The sequence below is a fragment of the Schistocerca americana genome, chromosome 5 (genome assembly GCF_021461395.2).
Source record: "Schistocerca americana isolate TAMUIC-IGC-003095 chromosome 5, iqSchAmer2.1, whole genome shotgun sequence".
Lineage (NCBI taxonomy): Eukaryota > Metazoa > Arthropoda > Insecta > Orthoptera > Acrididae > Schistocerca > Schistocerca americana.
In genome coordinates, this window is record NC_060123.1 from 392,871,306 (window position 1) to 392,878,803 (window position 7,498).

Genomic DNA, 7,498 nt, shown 5'->3' on the forward strand with positions numbered 1-7,498 from the left:
TTTCTGAAAGTATTCGTATAGAGTGTAGCCATGTATGGAAGTGAAACATGGACGATAAATAGTTTGGACAAGAAGAGAATAGAAGCTTTCGAAATGTGGTGCTACAGAAGAATGCTGAAGGTTAGATGGGTAGATCACATAACTAATGAGGAAGTATTGAATAGGATTGGGGAGAAGAGACGTTTGTGGCACAACTTGACCAGAAGGAGGGATCGCTTGGTAGGACATGTTCTGAGGCATCAAGGGATCACCAATTTAGTATTGGAGGGCAGCGTGGAGGGTAAAAATCGTAGAGGGAGACCAAGAGATGAATACACTAAGCAGATTCAGAAGGATGTAGGTTGCAGTAGGTACTGGGAGATGAAAAAGCTTGCACAGGATAGAGTAGCATGGAGAGCTGCATCAAACCAGTCTCAGGACTGAAGACCACAACAACAACAACAACTGTTGTAACTGCTTCTACTGAGACGATGTCACTTGTTGCTGTCTGCACCTGTTCAACATTGCTGGGTCCCACTGATGGAACTGCTGCTATTGAGATAATGTCACTTGTTGGTGTCTGTATCTGTTGATCATTGCTGGGTGCTACTGTTGGAACTGTCAACTACTCTGAGGACTGCTACTTGTGTATTGAATTATCGAAAAGATTATATGTGAATATTTGTATAAACGGATTTTTTGTGTCCAGAATGAGATTTTCACTCTGCAGCGGAGTGTGCGCTGATACGAAACTTCCTGGCAGATTAAAACTGTGTGCCCGACCGGGACCCGAACTCAGGACCTTTGCCTTTCACGGGCAAGTGCTCTACCATCTGAGCTACCGAAGCACGACTCACGCCCGGTACTCACAGCTTTACTTCTGGCAGTACATCGTCTCCTACCTTCCAAACTTTACAGAAGCTCTCCTGCGAACCTTGCAGAACTAGCACTCCTGAAAGAAAGGATATTGCGGAGATATGGCTTAGCCACAGCCTGGGGCACGTTTCCAGAATGAGATTTTCACTCTGCAGCGGAGTGTGCGCTGATATGAAATTTCCTGGCAGATTTTTTGTGTATTTACTGTTTATGAAATGTAATGAGACTCTTACCTGCACCTACTCGTCATTGCTGGTGCCATTGATTGAGTTGTTTAACCACTCTGACAAATGATACTTGTGTAAACTATTATGTAAAATCACATGTATACAAGCATTTGTATTCCTTACTGTATTTTGTATATTCGGTTATTGAAGGGCCAGTGCAAAGCCAAAATTTATTTAGTTATATGATATTTACTTATTAATATCATCTTTTATTTTTGTCTGTATTTTTTGGACGAATTTGGTGATATTTTCACCACCAATGCTGGCAAAAATACCATCAAATTCTAGCCTGTGGAGGAGGGGCATATGAAAGATGGCTCCACTCAATCACAGGGCCAGAGATTACGCCAAAGATTATTATTCCGCTGCCTCCACTGAGGCAGGAGTGGTTCAGAGGTTGTCGTGGGTGTGCTTGTTGAGAGAATGTCGAGGGCAGTACTAGTTCAGAGGATGTCGAGTGCAGTTGTTGTTCTGTTGGGTGAGAAAGTAGATGCTGTTCGGTTAGTGTAAAGTATAGATGGAAGATGTTGCAATGATCACAGTGTACTTTTCGTCAATATATATGTGGAGGTAACAAAAAGAAATTTATTTCACATTTCCTTAATGACAATGCCTCTTGGTCACTGGTTCAGTCATCAAAGCATCTGGCTCGTGTTCATGTACGAGGGCTATCCACAAAGTACATTACGTTTTGGAATTAAAAATAAATAAAGTATTGGAAAATTATTTTATTATATGCAGATGAAAGCCACACTTAAATACTACTTTTCTGCATAGTTGACATTTTAATTAAGGCACTTATCGTAGCGATGGACGAGCTTGGAAATTCCTTCGTCGTAAAATTCGGCCACCTGCGCCTTCAGCCACGTGGTTACCTCCTCTTGAAGCTGTGCGTCGTCATCAAAACGCTGCGTAGCCAACCACTTCTTCATTGCTGGGAATAAGTGGAAATCGCTCGGTGCCAGGTCGGGACTGTACGGCGGATGAGGAAACAACTCCCACTTAAAAGATTCGAGAACTTCACGAGTGGCATTCGACGTGTGTGCCAGGACGTTGTCATGAATCAGCAAGATCTATGAGTCCAACTTTCCCCTGCGCTTGTTTTGTATTGCTCCTCTGAGGTTGTGCAGAGTTTGGCAATACCTTTGAGTGTTTATTGTAGTGCCTCTTTCCAGGAAATCCACAAAAATCACACCTTTTCTGTTCCAAAAGACAGCCGCCATCACCTTCCTTGCCGACATTGTCTGCATGCATTTCTTGGGTTTTGGGGGGAATTTGTGTGCCCCCACTGCATTGACTGTAATTTTGTCTCGCAGTTCACATGCTTAACCCATGTTTTGTCACCAGTAATGAGTCGCCATCTTTCTCGTAAGCGTCCAAAAACGTTAACGCTGCAGCCATTCGCTGATTTTTGTGATTCTCTGTCAAGACTTTTGGTATCCATCTTGCACAAAACTTGTGGTAACCAACCTTTTCGGCAATGATTTCGTGCAACGACCTTCGTGCAATTTGTGGAAAACATATAGAGAGTTCCGTTATTGTGAAATTACAGTATTCACGGACCGCGGCATCGCCTTTTCCGACAAGTACGGCATTCACTATGCTGGGTCTTCCACTTCGCTCTTCGTCGTGAACGTTAGTTCGGCAATTTTTAAATTTTATGACCCATTGACGCACTCCACCTTCAGTGACTATGTTTTCCCCATACACTTCACAAAGCTGCCGATAGATTTCTATCGGTGTACAGTTTTTTGCAGTCAGAAACCTTATTACAGCAGGCACTTCACACTTCGTGGCATTTTCAATTAACGCTGACATTTCAAAATGTCACAGTAACTCAACGGAGTACTGCACGAACCTCTCACTAGCACGGCACGATGCTGACTGAGCGGCGGAATGCCATGACACCAAGATGGCCGCTCTAGCCCCGCCTCTAACGGACACAAACGAAAACGTAATGTACTTTGTGGATAACCCTCGTATTAGACTTGTAATTCTGGGTTCTATGTGCAATTATAGTATTTCTGGTTTTTAAATAAGTTCATTGTAAATGGTGTTTAAAATATCTTGTCGTATTGAGGAAGAACCGTGCCAGATACATGTACATTGAATCACACTACCTCACACAGAACAGTTGCACTTGTGCTTTGTTGTTTTGTAGCTTCTATAGTTGCAGGGGAGTTAATTAATCAATTGTGTTAGCTGAAATTTCCCTTCATTCCTTATTGTTATTCTATGCAGTCAGATTGCATACTAATACTAGTCAGGGCCAACCGTTACGAGACTTCGTAACTGGACACACAGCTACTAAAATTATTGCATAATAATTAAGCCCCCATGCAACTTTAGCATTTTTACATGAATTAAACATATCAAGGAGTGAAACAAAGTGCACACACACTGTAGAAGTTTTTAGCATTTTACAAGAATTAAACATATCAAGGAGTGACATAAAGTTTACATGCACTGTAGAAGTCAATAGCATTTTTACATGAATTAAACATACCAAGGAGTGAAACAAAGCGCACATGCACTGTAAAAGTTCTTAGCACTCAATACATTAAGAAGTGAAATAATGTGCATACACACTGTAAAAGTCTTTAACATTTTTTACAAGAACTAAATACAATATAAATGAAATAAAGTGCACATGCATTGTAAAAGTCTTTATCATTTTTATAAGAACTAGGAAAGGAATGGGAAGATTAGCGTCATGGTTGTAGCTGCACTGAAAGTCCATATCTTTCTACAGAAGCGCAGCATCAATTGAGACAATCTGAATATCTCTTCCTCAAGTATTTACCAGTTTAGCCATGACACTGAAATGTTGCATTAATATTGTATGTTATCATTTTGGTAGTACATCAGGCACCCCAAACAGTAGGACCATAATAACATCTCCATCATTCAAGGTGGTGGACAGCTTGATATGTCAACACCACATTCTTCTAGAATCCATACTCTTACTTCCACATAGAATCAGTGCGAAAACCAAATATAGTTTTCCATGATCATGAGGATGGACAGCACATACGGATATTGTAGTAATTGCTGGCAGTTAGGTCTAAAGGTGAAGGATACATTAAGTCTCATTCTATTCATCATTCAGAATTACACTAGTGTATCAACCAATCTGAATAATTATTGGCATTCATTGGCTATTTACACAGCATTTAAGTAGTATGTATGGAGTATTACAGGACATTATTCGTGAGTCATCTCATTACAGTAATTATTGGCACGGTATTTATGCATAAGTCATCTCATTACAGTAATTATTGGCATTCATTTATGCAGTGTTACAAAACATCATTCATAAGTCGTCTCATTGCAGTAATCATTGACATAGCACATATGCATATGTCATCTCATTAGAGTAATCATTGTCATAGCGTTTATGTATTATTACAAAACATCATTCAGTATCACTCGTAAGTCATCATCAAAACAAGAGTTATTGCATGTAGCATCAAGCTGTTAGTGTTTATATGTGATATCATGCAAGTGACATAAGACATATTAAAAATGTAACACAGTGTAACTATAACTCAAGGTCTGTAGTCCAATAATATGTAGATATAATGGATTCAATACATCAGAGAAATTTGTATTATATTTAGGACTAGAAATATATCTTAAACTGGTAGCGTTATTTACTTGTATACTGGTAATAGTTGGGACTGGAAATAATTTTTTTTGTGCTAGCAATGCATTGCGTTGGGATCAATAGTCAATTGCTGGGGCATGAATATATTTTCTTTTGATTTATTGCTGGAAATAAGGATTAATAACATCATTCGTCACGAGTCAACTGTAGCAAGGTTATGAAACAAGTAGAGTATATGTGATTACATTCATAAATGATAGACACAACTGGGTAAAAAAATGCAAGTGCTAGAACAGGTTTAAGAACTAACTGCTTATAGCATATTAATATCATGAAAAGATCTCCTGGAAAAAATACAAAATGGATTATTGAGCTGACAGAAGAAATGTATTCATATTATTCTGAAAAGTGGTAAACTTCGAATTAAAAGGTACTGAAACGTGGACTTAATATGTATGTACTCTACGGGTCTTCCCCAAAACATCCAGTCATTATACTATGCGACATAAGGCATACTGTCAAAAGGAACTGCAAGAAATACTTAAATAACTACATAGCGTTTCTTAACAAACAGAAAATATATAAACCTCACCATTATCATCGTCTGCAAAGAAAAACTTCATTATTCATATTACCATAACTTCATCACTATCATCATCTGCAAAGAACAACTTCATTTTTCATATTACCATATTCTTTATATAACTATTCATCATAATTTATCATCATCTGCAAAAGAATATACACTTCATTATTCAATATTCATATTACAATTTACTTCATACAACTATTCATAGTATAGAGTTTCTTACTTCTGGCATATTTCATCACTAAAATTAATATGTGTAGTTCTGTCTGACAGCTTGCATAAATCGCTTCGTATTCTGAAAGAAAAATAATTAGTTAAGACTGCTATTGTACATTGTGTGTAGTTTATCCTTGTTAATGCTAGTTAATTCTGATCCATTTGCTCTTCATGACAAGGTATTGCATTTTCTTTCTTTCATTCTGATGGTAAAATTTCTATTTCATAGTAAACCACTGTAGTTGTATAATTTATTTCTTGTACATGGTATTGCTTTCTGAAAATGACGAATAAGGATTAATATCTTGCATTTAAATCACACATCGATTAAATAAAAACTTGTTTCTAGTGATACAACTAAGCATACAGCATAGCATGACAGAAAACGTATTAGGTCAAAACCATAGGCAATATTCGAGTGCAAGAATGTACACACAATATCGTAATGTAGTAGCAAAAAATGTAAAATAGTCAAGATATTGTGATATAACATGGCAAAATGTCAAAGTCAACTGGTGTTTGTTATATCTTAAAAATTTCATAGTGCGTACAGACAAAAATTCTACTTTCGATAGGAAAACAACCATACTTACACAACAAAATGGAAAATGTGCACGGTCTGATGTGTAACAACAAGAAAAGCGACCTGCTAACCTTTTCATGCCAAGTACTTGCGAAGAAAAAATATAATCATCATCAGTAAGTGGTCATACAAATATCTGGAAATGGCATTACAGTGTGATAAATCATCAAGTATGTTCATTCAATAAAGGGTTTAATATCGGAAATATGGTGATTGCCCATGCTTATTCTGGTTCTCAAAGTTTCGATGTGTACTACATTCGGGTGGGGAATGCTGCGAATTCTATATGGACCTGCGTATAGAAGCTCAAATTTACTGCACCTACTCTTTCTATTGTTGGATAGATAATGTGTGTGTACTAATATCTTCTGACCAATGTGAAAGTCACGGCGTGTACAAATCTGTTCTTGCTTTCATCTCCTGCGCTCTGCGGCTCGTTCGATGTTGTTGAGTGCTATGTCACTTATTTCACGGTGGCGTAGTCGACGAGATGTTGGAAAGGATACTAATTCTTTAATTTTGTTAGCTGGCTCAACATTTTTCAATATAACAGTCGGAGATAGCATAGTAGATCCATTTGGCATGGAGTTAATTACGTCCTGGAATGAGAGTATGTGTGTATCCCAATCAATATGTCTTTTATGGCAGTATATTCCACATAGTTGGCCAATTTGTGTCATCAGGCGTTCACAAGAGTTCGAAGAAGCGTGATACCTGGATATATAGATCGGAGAAATGTTTCTAGCTCGTAACAAATGTGTCCATATTACAGATCGAAATTGTGGTCCACTGTCGGGAATTACTTTCAATACATGCCCTACATTGAATAAAAAATATTTTGCAAATGCATTCGAAATAGATTTAGCAGTAGTTTTTCGTAACGAAGTGAAGGTAACAAATTTTGATGTGAGTTCAACAGCGACAAAGATGTAGCAAAAACCTGTATTAGTTCTGGGAATCGGACCATAAATGTCTACAGCTGCCATGTGTCTCAATTTAACGGGTACAATGGGATGTAACGGAGGAATATGTGAAGTCGTGTCTGATTTAGCTCTCTGGCAGATTTTACATGACGCTAAAACTCGTTGAATACATTTCTCCATGTTCGCAAAATAACAGTTCTGTCTCAGTATAAGAAAACATTTTGTGGCTCCATAGTGAGCGTAACATCAATGAGAATACCAAATTAATTTGTTAACAAGTTCGTCAGGAATATATAATAACCAGTTGTTGCTGTCAGGGTAAGAGCGGCGAAACACAATACTATTGCGTGCAGTATAATGGTTTCTAATGGTAACGTTATTCCTATCTTGCCAAAGGTGTTTAGTTTCTCTCCATATGCTGTCTTTGCTCTGCTCTTGCCCTATGTCTTGTAATGACGACGAAATAAAATTTTCGAATGCAACTTGTTGAATATAAAT